The sequence below is a fragment of the Camelus bactrianus genome, chromosome 7 (genome assembly GCF_048773025.1).
Source record: "Camelus bactrianus isolate YW-2024 breed Bactrian camel chromosome 7, ASM4877302v1, whole genome shotgun sequence".
Lineage (NCBI taxonomy): Eukaryota > Metazoa > Chordata > Mammalia > Artiodactyla > Camelidae > Camelus > Camelus bactrianus.
In genome coordinates, this window is record NC_133545.1 from 90506101 (window position 1) to 90522704 (window position 16604).

A 16604-nucleotide genomic window follows, 5' to 3' on the forward strand; every position below is an offset into this window, starting at 1 on the left:
CTTCAGTCGAGTTCTGATGGGTTCAGTTGGGAGGGGCATGTGAAATTGGGGCAGGCAGAGAGTTGCAATGAAGACTAGACACCATCTGGTTACCTCTCATTTTTTATGGGCCCAAAAATGCTTGTCTTGTTTTCTTTTCTCCTCCATCTACCCCTTCAGTTCAGGGAGTCGTCTTCAAGAATTTCATCCTAAAATATAAAGTAATGAAGAAGGCAGTGTGTCTCTTTGGTTGATTTCATTTGACTTGGGTTCATTGTTAAAGATTTTCCAGTGAGGATTTTGTGAGCTTTTAAAAGCTGGAAGTGTAGCACAACCAAGAAGAGAAAGTCAGAGAAACGAGTCAGCGGCCCCTGTGAGGTCTGCAGGACGAAGGCAGGAAGTGGGGCGGAGGCAGCACCGTGGCCTCCCCTGTAGCCCTGAGGCCAACGTGGGCATGAAAAGCCAGCTTCTCTTGTCGCCATGTGTTCTACCAGGTCTCCAACTAAAGGAATGCGAGGAGATTTGGAGAGGCCTTACCTTTTACCCTCTTGTCAAACATCTTAATGCTGACTGTATTTATTCAAGATGACACAGAGATCACCTGCAGAGCTTGAGGGAGCGGTGCTTGCTTCCTGACTTGCCCGCCCCAGGCTCACTCATCAGACTCCTGATTCTTGCAGGCACTGCAGTGCCCGTGGGGGGTGCTCTGCTCCTGGGGGGGTCTCTGCTCCTTTGGGGGGAGCTCTGCTCCTGGAGGAGCTGGGCACTGGAGTGCTCACATTGGAGCCGGTCGCACAAGCGCTGATCCCTCACCACGTGATGAGCCCTTTGTGTAAGTAGTAGAGGTGGGAAACAGAGTCTTCCTGTGTCTACGGAGTTCTCCAGTAAAGCCAACTTGGAGGAAAGAAAGAAAATGCCTACTGTTCCATGACTGTGTCCTAAGGGTTTAAAGCTCACTGCGGGGCACACGTGAGATCTCATCCAGTAAATACTCTGGGGTCTTGACTCTGACATGTCATGAATTTGGCATTCTCATAATGTTATTTCTCTTAAAATATGTCTAAGCAATCATTTTTGTGTGATGGTTATATGTGCATAAGTGTCCTGAAGAAACTGTTGTGGATGGAAGTGTGGGCATCAGTGGTACCAGAATGGCTGGTGGTCCTGAGGGTTGTCCGAGCTGCACACCATTTGTTACCAGCAGTCTTTCAGGTCGCATCTTATTCCAGAGCTCACCGGGGCTCCCATCTCTCACTATGTGTCTTGAGAGAATATTTGTTCAGAGGGTAGGGGACAGGGTGCTTCCAAGTCTGGGTTCTGGGGTTCCCTGTCTAAAGGTGGCACTGGCACAAATCCTTTATTCATGGGGTAATTAAGCCACACAGTCTCGTGGTTAATTTGGCCTCCCTGTACTTCTTCATGTTAGGAGCTGGAGGGCTTGGGTAAGGCCCCCAAACCTGTTTTTGGTAAGCTTTCAGCCCTACCACACAACCTGGGTTGTCCCATTTCAGTCACATGACTTTGATTTTTGCAGGTAGGTGTGACTCCTGGACAGTGCCTGGGACTTCCAGGTTTCCCCTACAGTAGGAACACTGAAGAAATTTCAACCCGTAAGTTGTGTTTGGGGGCCTCGAGGACAAGTAGGGACCCACAGAAAGATATCTGGATGGGTGGCGATCAGGCCCGAGTCTTGGAAGGACAGAGATTCCATTATTGTTTTAACAGTGAACTTAAGGGAGGAATTCGGGAAGGTCTGATGCAATTGAGGTTAAAAATATTATCTGGCTTTTATTGTTAGCAGTAGTGGTTTTTAAACCTTAGACCCATTCCCGCTTTTTATAAGAAATATTTTGCAACCTTTCTTTTTTGGTGCCCGGAATTGAACATCATGGAAAGTGTAACCTAAGTATAAATATGATAAACAAATAGACAGGTAGATGGAAAAATGGGGTACCTAAATTCTTATATTATGGGGTATTTTATATTTTTGCTAATTAGTGACCTCTCAGGACAAAAGGCACATACAAAGGGAGTCACTTCTAATAAACTGTTTTTCCAAGCCTTACCTAAATGGGAAACAAGTGGCTTCAGAATGTTAGAGCACCTCCCAGGTCCCCGGGGAAATCTCCTTGTCAGAGTTACACTTGCTGATGGTGTCCTGTGCCAAGTGCAAGCAGATGCGGTTCGGAAGCTGCCCGGGGGCTGACTCCGGGGATTCCTTCTCCGTCTCAGCTCTGAGGGAGCCTTGCCTTTCCTGACCACAACCACAGAGGCGATTTTGAATCTCTGAAAACTGCCATACCAGTGTATATCACAACCCCCACAAGATATGTTGAATAAAGTAGAAAACTTTAAGTGCCTCCTTTAGGATAGAAATAGGATATAAAATAAATCATGATTTAAAAAATTCTAGTGCCCGAATAAGTGCTACATTACACTGGCTGCATTATTAGGTTAGACAACTTCATTACTGCTTTCCATACCACATCTTCTAGTTAGTTTTTATTTATCTTTTTTCCCTAAAGAAAAAAATCATATGATGCATTCTTGTGTCAGAGGTGACAAGAAGAGAGCAAGTGTAAAACCGGAAATCGTGATGCTGGTCAGTCTAATATCAGCTCCGTCACTGCACAGATCATCTTAACTCATTTTACTGCAATTTTTGGAATTACCTTCTCACTTGGAAAATCCCCTGTGTCAGTTAGATTTGCTAGTAAAACAATTTTTTTTCTTACTTAGTGCATCAGTGATGTTTTCAAGATGATAAAAAATTTTGCCCATGGCATTTAAACAGTTGCTTCTTCTCGTAATTCATGGTTCACGGTCTTGTATTTGTCACAACTGGAGAAATGTGTTTTCTGTGTGCAAATTCTCATTGTTTTGGTGACGCAGGGACACTTGTCCTTACTGGATGGAGTATGATAGTAGTTGTTTGAATTCTCTCTCTAAATCTGGAGTCCTGTGTTATGATTCCTGTTACCTTAAAAAATATGAATATTGTTATTTACCTAAATAGATAACATCACACCAGTGATGTATATCAAATTGGTCCAACTAGGAATTCCAATATTAAATGAGACAGTAATTTCACAACTCACTATTCCAAAAATTTGGATTGATGGTTCAATTATACCAGGGACATTACCTGTTGTAATCGAATCAATCATTGCTTTCTTCAATAAAAGTTTCCATTCCATCTGCTCTTTTGTTTTATTGTCCTTCTGTGTTTTGTTTGCTTTCTTTCCCAAATATATATGATTTTGGATTTTGTCATTGAAAATCCTTGCTGGTTTTGCTACCTCATGCTGCAGAGAAAGCCTTGTGACTGTTTTATAGTCACTGATTTCATGGTTGTATGAGTGCTTAATGCCACCTTGCAGGGATGTGGAGACCTAATGAAGTGTGTGCATAAAAGGCTTAGTCTACATTGAGTGCAGGGTTAGTGTGAGCAGCTCATGTCATCAGTATCATAGTTAATCCATTACAATCATCCTCTGTTAATCAGTGTTATCATTCTAACGTCTCCAGGAGAGGAAATGTAGTATTCTAAATGCAAATCTTTGCCACTCTTTTAGTCAATTCAACACCTTTAAAGCTTTGCTGTAATAGGACTGTGTGCCTGGTATCCCTACTTTTGCTTCTCCTGACCCAGGACGCGGTCTCCACGGCTGATGATCCATGAGACACTGGATTCTTGGTCCCATGGCTCTGTGTGTTCTGGGACATCTGGGGACTTCAGCACTGTTTTAGGGGCTTTGGGTCCCACCTCTTCATAGCATTGCTGAGATGAGATCTGTGGGTTCACCCTCATTCTTGAGTGTATGGTGCATTTTTTCTAGAACCAACACACGCCACCGTGACAGCACTGCTTTGACCACGTGCTGGGGCAGCGTGTGCTTGTCAGTTCTTGGGTTTAAATTTTCTGTTCAAATTTCTAAAATGGGGTATATTGACAGATACACTCCATGTAAACAGAAGCTCTGTGGGGTTTTCAGCAACTTCTAAGAGCATAAATATTCCTGAAGCAGCTAATCTTCCTCCCAACAATTGAGGAGCAAGCCGGCAAGTCCTGGGCGCCTGTGGCGGCCAAGCTGTGCAGCCCAGGCTGCTCACCGAGGAGCAAGGAGAAAACCTTAAAAACCTACTTCCATGCCGTCTTTCACAGAATCTCAGAAATGAACGTTTTAATATCTAAAGAGGGGTGATTTTTTAAAATAAATTTATTTTTTTCCTTTTTCAGTATTATTAGGTATAATTATTACAGTTCAACTCCACATACACATTGCATGTAAATACATGTATAGAGTATACTGCATTTTTTTAGTTACATATATGTACTAATTATTGTTTCTAAGAACAGATTAGAGTTTCAGATTTTTAAACTTACATAGTTACCAGAGGAATAAAGCCAACTACAAAAGAATAATAAACAGAATATGGTAATCCAATCACAAAGGACAGTCATATGTGCTTAAGCATATTCAAGAAATCAAAATAACAATTAGTTCATTTGTGGTCTTATTATTATTGCTATTAATTTTAGATTCCTCATAAATGAAGTCTTATGGCATTTTTCTTTCTCTTTTCACCCCACTTCACTTAGAATGACAGTCTTCAGGTCCATCCATGTTGCTGCAAATTGCATGTGTTATGGCTGAGTAGTATTCCATTGTAGATATGTATCACCTTGTCTTTATCCAGTCATGTGCTGATGGACATTTGTGTTGTTTCCATGTTCTTTGTTCTATGTCCCTTCTGGCAACAATTACTGATTTTAAATATTTTCCACCTTAAAATCCTTCCTGAAGGAGACGTGGTAACAGGAATCAAAAACAGTTACAGCACAGGGTTGTGTGTGATGGGCCCTAGGGGCTTGGTAGGAAGGTTGGCAGAAAAGATTTCAGATTCTGATCAAATGATTCCTCCTCTTGTAGCCCTGCTGACCGCCTCTCTCACGGCCTGCCCTACTAGTCTGACCAGTCCCTTCTGTGAATCCCACTGTATTGTGCACAAATTTTTTCCAATTGGTGTCATCCCGCAGGGACCTTAGGTGAGGCACCTAAGCTCCTGTGTTGGTTTCTTCCATCAGCCCTTAACTTCCTTGGGAGCCAGGACTGTCTCATTGCCCCAAGGATTCCTAATGCCTAGTGAGATGCCTGATACAGCTGGTACTTAACGAGCACATAAGTCAAATGGAAAAACCTGATCAAAGAAATGGCCCTCATTTTTCAGACATGCCTACTTGAGTACATAGGGTAAAATGACATGTTTTCTTGAATTTGCTGTCAAATACTTCAACAAAGGACAAGTAAAAGAACAAAGGAAATATGGAAATGTTTGTGAATTCCTTAATCTGGGTGATGGGCTTATTGTACTATATTTATTGATGTATAATTAAGTTATTTTATAATTTTCTTATCATTAGCTGAATAGCAAGTATTAATACGTATTAATTGAAATCCTTTGAGCCGACCAAACTTACCCCACACAAAATGCTTAATGTCCTAGTAGTGTGTCTTACAGAAATCTTTTCCCATAAAGACAGGAAAAAGGGAAAGACTGATCTGTGCAGTATTTCCACATTGTCAAAAGACCAAAGACCGACACAAAGAAGAGATTCTAAAAAAGATAAAGAGGCTGAAATCAATGTCCTGAAAACCTAGCCAAGAATTCTAAATGTCCCAACTTAACTAACCTCAGCACTGCCGCATCAAGAATGAGGCAAGTAGAACCTTGAGGATTTTTTTTAAATAAATAAATAATGATCCAGTTCCTACCACAGGCAATTATGGTAAGAGTGAGTACATGTTCTAACACCAACTAGTGTACAAATTGTAATTTATACTTGATTCAATCTGCTTCTTCTATAAAATCTGAATCTTTTTATTCTTAAGACAGATTTGTGGCATATGACCTAGTGATAAAATTTTCAACTCGCTTGTATTCAAAAAGTTCACCAATGTGAGAGTTTATTACAACAACTATTGCTTTTTGGGAAACCCATGTGCCTTGTCACTCTCTTCCATAAGATTTCCTGTGGAAAATTCAATCCCTCATTCAGGAAGGGGCTGAGCAAACAGTCTGATGGAAAACCTTCATACACTGCAACACAAGAAAATGAAAATGACAGTGAGCAGCCCGTGAAGCTGGCAGACACACACAGCTCACGGCTGTGTTCCCGCCATGACATTCTGTAACCAGCAGGGAAAATGTGCATTTCAAGAAATAGACATAAACACTTTTCAGGACCTGAGCACATAATTTCCCTTTCAGGGTTTAGTGGGCTTCCATTTAATTCTATGAGAAGTGTTTAAAACAACAGAACAACAGCTGAGGTATGGTTTAAAGTAACATTTGTCTTAGTGAAAATAAAGCCAGCTGATTGTTATCATTTTTACTTTATTTGATCTCACTCTCCTACTTTACCTCCCCAACCTCCTCCACAAAATGATGGTGAACGTCCCCTCCTGGGTCAGAAGGCTAAGTAGAAAGTACCAATCACATGGAGGTGTGCTTTGTTGTTTTATTTTTCAAAAGAAACATGTTTCATTCATGTGATTTAAAATTAAGATCAAGAAACAAACTCTATTCAATGAATGGTAGCCAACACATGTCGTCATAGCTGCTCATCAGGTTTGGCCCCACGTTACACACATTTACATGGACATGTGACATGTGCTGTCATGGGACATGGTGAGTGGGGACAGGGTCTCTGCTCTCACAGGGCACACAGCCTGGTGGGGGAGGCAGTGTTCAATCATTGCCTTTTTTTTTAATGTACTTACAAATTATGGGAAATGCTATTTAAAAAGAACAAAGTGAGTCAATGAAAGTGAAAAGTTCAAGGACAGTATTTAGGTGAGGGAAGACAGGGAACCTCTTTGAAGAGCTGACACTCCACTGAGACCCAAAGGACAACTCCGGTGCTGCAGGTGAAGGGCAGGGACACATTGATAAAGGGCTGATATCCAGAATACACCAAAATCTCTTTAAACTCAACAAGAAGAATGAATAACCTGCTTAAAAAATGAGCAAAATGCCTCAACACACACCTCAACATGGAAACTAGATGCCAAAGAAATCTATGGAAACATGCTCCACAGCATCTGTCATCAAGGGGCTGCAGACTGAAACAGTGAGTTATCACTGCACACCAGTCAGAACTGCCAAAACTCAGAACACTGACAGCACCAAATGCTGGTGAGGATGTGGAGCGTCAGGAATTTTCTTGCATTGCTGGTGGGAATGAAAAATGGCCCAGATACTTTGGAAGACGGTCTGGCAATTTTTTACAAAACTAAACGTACTCCTACCATATGATCTGGCAACTGTGCTCCTTGGTGTTTACTGAACAAAATGGAAAATTACGTCCACACACAAATCTGCATACAGATGTTAATAGCAGCTTTATTCATAATCACCAGAACTCAGAAACAACTAAGCTGTTCTTCAGTAGGTGAATGGATAAATAAACTGTGGTCCAGGCAGAAAATGGACTATTTATGGTGTTAAAATAAAATGAGCTATCAAGGCATGGAAAGACATGGAGGAACCTTAAATGCATATTACTAAGTGAAAGAAGCCAATCTGGGAAGATTCTGCAACTGTCTGATTCCAACTGTATGGTGTTCTGGGAAAGGCAAAACCACAGAGACTAAAAGATCAGTTACTGTCAGAGGCTAGAGGGGAAGGAGTAATGAATGAGGTGCAGCAAGGAGCATTTTTAGGGTCACTAAGACAGACTACTCTGTATGATGCTGTGATGGTAGAAACGTGTCATTGTACATCTGTCCAAACCCACAGAGTGCACACCACCAAGTGTAAATCCTAGTGTCAAGTATGGGCTCTTGGTGATGATGACGTGTCAGTGTAGGTTCACCCATTGTCGCAAATGCACGCTCAGTTACAGGCGTCAATAGTGAGGAGGCTGTGGGGACAAACTGCAGTTCATACACCCAATCCAGCCCCAGCCACTGCTGTGAATAAAGCTCTGTGGGTGTGTGGACTCTCCGGCTGCTCTGGCGTCTGAACAGCAGAGCTGAGCAGCTGCACCAGAGATCAGGAGGTTTGCAGATCCTGAAATATTGACTCCCAAGCCCTTGACAGAAAAAAGTCTGCTGTGTCCTGCTCTACATGAATCACAATTCACCCTGTTGAGACAGGAGAGCAGGGCCCAAACAAGGCATGGTTAATCGGACTGAAGCAATGTTTTAGTCCCAAAACCTTTGTTGAAGTCCTGCAGAATCAGTGACAGACTGTAGCCAGGAAGCGTCTGCAGAAGGAGTCGGTAGCAGGCCTTCCCGCCAGGCTCCGGGATGCCGGGGGCCACGCGCTGCACGGGGGCCACCCACTTGAAGAAGACAGACTTGCAGTGGAAGCCGATCAACTCATAGAGCTCGGAGAGGATGCTGCACTGCTGAATTCTCTCCTAGGAACGCTGAAGCACAGGGAAAAAAGCAACAAGCATCTGAACGAAACATGTAAGTGAAAAAAGACACGTAAAAAATGTTTTCCCATAAAACAGAGACCTGATGACACAGGAAGGAAGAGGAAGGCTGACTTCGTGCACTGATGGGACCGGATGCAGAAATGCAGGGAAGCAGCGCTGTGCAGATGCTCCAGACCCCCTCCGGCCCCACCTATCCACGTTCATCCTGTCCTTTTCCTAGAAAGGCCTGTATTCCCTGAAACAGAGGAATCTGCTCCCTACACATGAGACGCAGAGAAAGGAAGGAGCAAAAGAAAGGGAAAGTAAAGGAACAACGTTTCATCTAGACCCTAGTATTTGGGCAGGACTTTCACCAAATACACATCTTCTCAAAGCACAGAGCACACAGTGAGAGGCTGACAGAGTGACTGCGACTTCTGCTCCTTAAGCACCAGCTACCTGCCAGCACACGCTGCGCCCCTTACTGAATCATTACAATCATCTCAGAAACTATTACTACCCCGTCTCACAGGCAAGGAAATCTGAAACTCGGGGAAGAATTATTATCATCCTGGACAATGTCCCACGACCCAGAATTGTCAGAGCCTCCACAGACCCTGGACTAAAATTCTCCACTTCACCACGGGCCCTGAGCCTCAGGCTGAGGCCACATCAGGCCTGCACGGGCCCAGAGCATGAGTATGTGGGACAGGGAATGGTCCCACTCGAAGTGCCAGGCCAAGGCCCTCAGAAACCTATGAAATGAAACCAAATCCCCAAACTTCTTTCCAACCCACTGCCCTGTCCGGGAGGACTGCTCGGCACATCTGCGCTGTCACCTGTGCACAGGCTGAGCAAGGGGCCCAGACAGTGACGTGACGTCCCAGTGGAAGTGGCTAGGAGGCCGCTTCATCACAGGACAGACTCTCCCGGCTTCCAACGTTAACTCTCCATTCCATTTTCAACTGGAAAGTAAGTTTAGACTTCTTTTCCTCTCCTAGAAACAAAGAGAGTGGTAATATCAGCAGGAAACTCAAGACTGAGGAAGAGTCTCCTGGCCATCTGGGAGGATAGGTCGGGGAGGGAACAGAGACTGGGATCAGAAAGACCCGTGTTCCAGTCCAAAGTCTGCACGTCACTCGCTTTGACAGTTTACTTATTAATAGAGGTGAAAAAATCTAATTATGATTGTTGGGAAAACTAATTGAAATAACGTATGCCACTAGCATACGTATAAAATCCTTCATGAGTGTCCCAGAAATGGAAGTGATCGTGGTTAGTTACTGTCTGCCAAGTCTTGGGTGCTAAGCCCACATCAGCCAGCCAGAGATGTGCCAGAGAATGCCTCACCAGCTAGCAGCCTTCTCCAACTTGGAAACTCACAGTGTCTGAAGAACAGGCAGTGGTGGATGCTTTGGGACACTCTGGAGGTAACACTCCAGTGATGACTTTAAAAAGCTGGGGAGAATTTAGGGGACCATACAGTTCAAATACAGAAAACACATTCCATGTCTGCCCACATTCATCTCTAGCCATGATGATTCAGAGAGGAAATACATATTCAAACGTACACCATTTTCCCACATAAGTGCATCAAAACAATTTGGAAAGAATGTAACTTTCTTCTCTAGATCACACAGCGGGGATTACAAGGTTTGTACTGAGAGCCCTACTTGTAAAACATCTGCTAACATAACTGGGTCCACTATCAGTCCATTCAAAGAGAAGGATGGAAAAGAACAAAGCCAAGCTAATACCCTCCGGTTTTTGGTGGGTTACAATGTCACAAAGGAGATGGACAGGTCATCAAGGAACCACACTGCCGTGATCACGGAGCCGGGCAACGGGGTGGGCGGCAAGATGTATGACGCAGCCGCAGCTGTGCCCGCGCTTCTAGGCAGGTATCCAAAGTCTCCTCGACATGGCGTCCAATGCTTGTGCCCACGTCCTCATCACCTGAGATGTATTTAAGAGAAATGAAAACTAATAAACGGAAAATACCTTTGGTGATCACACCGTCCAAAAAGCAAAGTCACAGTTTGACAACTGGCCATCCCGGTTCCCTGGGATTCATTCTTGGAGAACCTTAAAAACCACCCCTCTGTCCTCAAGAAGTGCTGCCTACTTGTCCTATCTTTGGCTCAGGGATACAGCACGTTCACGTGAACTTCAATGTCTGCACAGATTTGACTGTCTTTCTCCAGGTTCATTTGTCCATTCTGAAGAGGCCTGAGTTAAGTCCATTTTCTGTAAGATCAATTCCCTCCAGTGAAAACTCATCGAGCCTGCAATTAAAAGCCAAATGAACAGGACTGTCCTCAGCTAAAAAGTTCACCCACCCTTCACTGCTTTCTTAATTTCCTTTCCTAGCTAATTGCAACAGACTAAAACCTCCCTCCACCCAGCTCCCCAACTATGTCAAACAGAAAGTAAGGTCCATAAAAGAGGAGACAACTCCATAGTCACCTCTGAATTCCTAGCATATACTAATGTCAATAAATAGAACTATGATTATGGCTTCTTTCCTTTAAAACCTTTCTGGTTATTTAAATGAGACCTTGGAAGAGAGCTGTTTGGGTCTAGTATCTTGATCCAGAAGACTCAGGAGGCCTTTTTAGGAATGGCTGTTCACTGTTTCATTCAAAACACAACTTCTCATTCCGGGAGGAGCTGTGATTTTCTGCCAGGAGAATGTGGTCACTCTCATGCCAGAACAGCTTTAAACTAAATCCTTACTTTGGATTTGTTATTTTTCCCTGCATCCCCAAAAATTGACTTTCCTTAATTTCTTGCCTTGAGGAATGATATTTTTCTTTCTTTCTAATTCACCCTTCATTAAACAGGATTCTCAGGATGTGCTTGGCCTTACATAGGATGAGCCATCCAACTCCCAGTGTGAGAGGCCCGGGGCTCACCTCCCGCCCTCCTGCCAGGGCAACTAACACTCAGTTCAGGAGCCAACCGGCACCCCAGGGATTCTAAGTCTCACGTATCTCCCAGAATCCCTGCTTTCTGATATGACTTGGATTCTGAGGATTTCCCCTCACTTTCTTGAAAATTAGCTGTGCAGCTTGAAAGATGAGGAAGGAAGGATTTATTTCTTAATCAGCATTTTAAGGAACTTGTGTAATGAACGTTTTCACGAGTTTCTAGAACACTCATTTGCCGAGACAGAAAACACAATAGATATTTTCTAAACTTAGGTATCATGTGCATTGTTTCTTTGCTTTTGTTTTCTTAACTACTAACACACATTTTTTAATTAAAAAAAATAAGGCCGGAAATAGGATAGAAACTTGAAGGGGCAAACAAAATTTAAGGGCAAAGAAAGAAAAATGATAAGTACTCTACAAAGTTAATATAATACATACACTATGGATCAGATCAGCAATTCTCAGTAACAGCTAATTGAAACATGACCATGAGGTAAAACGTCTCTCCTGTCAGGAGATGACCAACAGATAATAGAATTAAAACAACAAATTAAAATTCTAAGTCTGGCGAGGTATAGAAGGCTACCAGCTAAATGTGTCTACTTCTGGAAAAGAGGGAGGCTCACCAGCTCTTTACTGTGGAGCCTGAGCCTAGGGGAGGGCGGTGAAGAACCGCCCTGTAAGTATCCAATTAACAAAGTGGGTTATGAATAAAGAGACGTGAGCTTTGATGACAGAAATGATACTACTATTCACTTGTCCTGTAAAGAATACTTCACGTTCAGCGATCAATACCTCGGCGTCCTCAGGGATTGAGATTATAGGAAAATGCACAGCCCGGGCCCAGACCTCCTCTGTGAGCTCGTGACACTGCACTTAGATGTCTCAAGAGCAACTCCAACTCCACCTGAAAAGAGCTGACTTCACGGTGCTCCTCCCATAGCCGTCCTGCCCAGGGCCCCTGGTTGGGAGGGAAGGTCTCTCTGCCCCTCCCAGCTCAGGCCCATCACTCACAGATGTGACTGGACCCCTCCTTCAGGGCTCAGATTTCCTCAGTCACCGAGACCCACCACTGACACCTGACCTACCAGGTATTCACAGGCACTCCCTCAGCACTGACTTTGGGCTGGGGACCACGCTGCACACTGTGTGAATGTTATCTCACTGGATCTCCACAACAGTCCTGGGAATTGGGTACATCACTGCTTCAATTGATTAAATAAATTGTTTCACTTCCTTGAGTGCGTCATCCAAAGTGACACGTCTACTGAGCCACAAACATGGGACTGAAAACCACTTGAAAATTGAACACTGCTACACCTCGCAGCCACCCTACTCTGATTCGTCACATCACTTTCTGCCGAGCCTACTGAATGTTTGCAAGCATTCTACAAACACAAAACTGATCTACGAGAGCACCCCACTCCCCTAATTAAAATCTGTCAATGATGGTCCACTGCTCTTCAGAGAAAGCCTCACCAGGCCTGAGCACAGCCCAACGGCCCGGCATCCTCGTTCCCTGCGCGGCCACGCCGCCTCACCCACCACGCAGCACAGTGCCGTGTCCAGGACTGGGATGCTGACTCCGTACAACACGGGGCTCGTCTCACTCTAACAATGATCACCCTCTTCAGTGGTCACCCTCTAAAATGCTGACTCTCAGAAAAATATTTTCTCAGGATGAATCAATATCTTTTTCCTTACAACTTCCAGTCATTGATAATGAGCTCCCCCAAAAAGAGAGAAGACTTAATCCTCAGTCTCCTTATCTGTAAAGTGGGAATAACAAGGAAATATGTAAGGTTTTCAGAGAAATAAAACTCATGTGAGTCTGAGGGACAATTCCCAACATACAGTAAGCACTCAATATGGGCTTACTTAGTATTAATAAGAATATGTTGCATTCCAGCAACCTTAAATCAATGATTTATGGCTTTGTCCAACAGACTACTGACAAACAGTTGGACGAACCCTTTTGAGCAGATCAGCACAAGTGTATTGGGAGAGGTAAGCGCTGCCTCCAGTTACAGCTCAAACTCTTACATGTTGTTTGAGCATTTAGTTGTCGTTATTGAATAAAGACAGGTGTTCTTTAGTCAAAGCTCCTGAAACATAAATCTTCAAAGATAGATACAAATTAGGTTTCAAGTACAACATTCTCACTAGAAATTATTTGAAAATGATAGTCTTAGCTCCTCTGTACATCAAAAGGGCATGTTCTTAATGTATCTGACTATATACACTGAAAGGATTGTTTAAAAGAAATTAAGATGAAGCCATCCTAAATAAGTTCTCAGTATCATCTGCACAAAGCCCCACCCAAGGGTCTCATTTCTCACTTCCACATAGGTGTTCAGGTAGTTTAACCTGGGTCTTGGTTTTTTAAAACACAGGGGAGGGAAGAGTTGTGGATAGATTTATGAAGCAAATATAAACCTAGTGTATTTGATGTGTAGGAATCCTAGAAATAAACAAATTGATATATAGTCCCACCCTTAAGAAGCTCAGCCTTTCCATTTACAACAGCATTAAAAATAAAATGGGAGATACATTTAACAAAAATTTACAAGATTTGTACATTGAACAATTTGAAGTATCACTGAAAAAATTTTAGAAGATCTACATATACGGAAGACATCCCATGTTCATGGAATAGTAGACAATATTGTTAAAAACGTTAAGACTCCCCAAAGTGATCTACAAATTCAGTGGAATCGCTATCAAAATTCCAGCTGACTTCTTTGCAAAAATTGAAAAACTGATCCCAAAATTCATATGGAAGTGCAAGGGGCCCAGGACAGCCAAAGCTATCTTGAAGAAGCAGAGCAAAGTGGGAGGACTCACTTTAAATGTTACTACAAATCTATAGTACTGAAGTCATTATGGTACTGTCATAAGTTTGGGTACATAAATCTATGAGACACAGTAAAAATTCCAGGGGGGAAACTTATATTTACAATCAGTTTTCAACAAGTGTGCCAACAACACTGCATTGAAAGAATAGTCTATTCAATGAATGGTGCAGGGATGGCTGGGTATCTGCAGGCAAAAGAATGAATTTAGAATCTGAAACCCCCTATTGTATATAACAAATAAAAATTAATTGAAAATGGATCACAGACAGAAACGTAAAATCTAAACCTATAAACTTTCTAAAAGAAGACATAGTATAAATCTTTGTGGTCCTAGGATAGGTTATGGTTTCCTAGATACAATACCAAGAGCAGAAGTGATAAAAAAAAAACCAGATAAACTGGACTTCATCAAAATTAAAACCACTTGTTACAAAAGACATCATCAAGAAAATGAAATGAAAGGGGAAGTGGGTAGCTCAAGTGATAGAGTGCATGCTTGGCAAAAAATAAATAAATAAATAAAATAAATGAATAAATCTAATTACCTCCCCTATAAAGGAATTGTCTTAATATTTAAAAAAAGTCAAGTGGAATGACAATCTGCAGAATAGTAGAAAAAATTTGCAAAGCATATATCTAATAAGAGACTAGTATCCAGGATATAAAAAAAATGTTTACAACTGACCAATACAAAGAAAATCGACCCAATTTTTAAATTTACCAAGGAATTAAATAGATACACAAATGGCCAATAAGCATATGAAAAGATGCTCAGCATCACTAGTCAAATCAAAATCAAAATGAGATCTCATTTTACACCCACTAGGATGGTTATAATCAAAACACGGACAATAACAATTGTCGGTCAGGAGGCAGAGGAATGGGAACCCTCAATATGCAGCCATTGGAAATGGGCAATGGTGCAGCTTCTTTGGAAAAGTCTGGTGTTTCCTCAAAAGTTTAGTGTTATCATATGGCTCAGCAATTCTACTCCTACATATAGGGTCATCCCTCAGTATCCTCGGGGGATTGGTTTCAGGAACCCACCACCCTGGATTCCATAATCCAAGGATGTTCGAGTCCCTTTACAACCAGCCATCTGGATCCATGAAGTGGAAACTACAGATATGGAGGGCCAACTGTACAGCCAACAGAATGAAAACATATTCTCACAAAAATTTGCACATCAATATTCATAGCAGTATCATTCAGAGTAGCCAAAAGTTACAAACAATGTCCATCCATCAATGAATGGGTAAAAAAATTATCAAGAATAGTCCCAAAAACTTTTGGTCATTGAATCTTTGACAAAGGAGGTGAGAAAATACAATGGAGTAAAGACAGCCTCTTCAGAAAATGGTGTAGGGAAAACTGGACAGCTGCATGTAAATCAATGAAGTTAGACTACTCCCTCACAGCACACACAAAAATAAATTCAAAATGGCTTAAAGACTTAAACATGTAGACAAGACACTACAAACCTCTTAGAAGAAAACGTAGGCAAAACATCTGACATGCATCTCAGCAATGTTCTCCTAGAGCAGTCTACTCAAGCAATAGAAATACAAGCAAAAATATACAAGTGGGGTCTAATTAAACTTTCAAGCTTTTTCACAGCAAAGGAAACAGTAAGCAAAACAAAAAGACAGCCTATGGAATGGGAGAAAATATTTACATTCAATGAGACTGTCAAGGGGTTAATTCCCAGAATATATAAACAGCTTTTACACTTCATAAGAAAGAAAAATAAACAATTCAATCCAAAAATGGGCAGAAGTGCTAAAGAAACTTTTCTCCAATGAAAACATACAAATGGCCAATAGGCACATGAAAAAATGTTCAATATCATTATCAGAGAAATGCAAATCAAAACTACAATCAAGTATCACCTCACACCAGTCAGAATAGCCATCATTCAGAAGTTCACAAACAATAAATGCTGGAGAGGCTGTGGAGAAAATGGAACCCTCCTACACTGTGCTAGGAATGAAGTTTGGTGGAGCCATTGTGGAAAACTGTATGGAGATTCACCAAAAGACAAAAAATTTACTTCCCCTATGACCCAGCAATCCCACTCCTGGGCATATATCCAGAAGTAACCCTAATTCAAAAAGACACCTTCCCCCAAATATTCACAGCAGCACTATTTACAATAGCCAAGACATGGAAACAACCTAAATGTCCACTGACAGATGACTGGATAAAGAGGTTGCAGTATATTTATACCATAGACTACTACGTAGGCATAAAAAAATAATAAAATAATGCCATTTGCAGTAACATGAATGGACCTGGAGAATGTCATTCTAAGAGAAGTAAGCCAGAAAGAGAAAGAAAAATACCATATGAGATCGCTCATATGTGGAATCTTAAAAAAAAAAAGAAAGAGAAACTTATCTACAGAGCAGA

General features: G+C 42.1%; 1 long non-coding RNA gene across 7 annotated transcripts in view; it reads right to left on the bottom strand.

The window, feature by feature from the left end:
* Nucleotides 1-8125: 8125 nt before the first annotated feature.
* The window catches only part of LOC141578215 (uncharacterized), a 55098-nt gene continuing 46619 nt past the window's right edge, over nucleotides 8126-16604 (bottom strand). For 3 of the 7 annotated variants that reach the window (XR_012508340.1, XR_012508338.1, XR_012508339.1), the window contains 2 exons: nucleotides 9247-9404; nucleotides 8126-8416 (listed from right to left, as the gene is read on the bottom strand). This is a non-coding gene — a long non-coding RNA (uncharacterized LOC141578215). Of the gene's footprint in view, nucleotides 8417-9246; nucleotides 9405-10243; nucleotides 10364-10432; nucleotides 10693-16604 lie in introns of those variants that run through there. The other 4 variants (XR_012508344.1, XR_012508341.1, XR_012508342.1 and 1 more) reach the window with 4 other exon arrangements.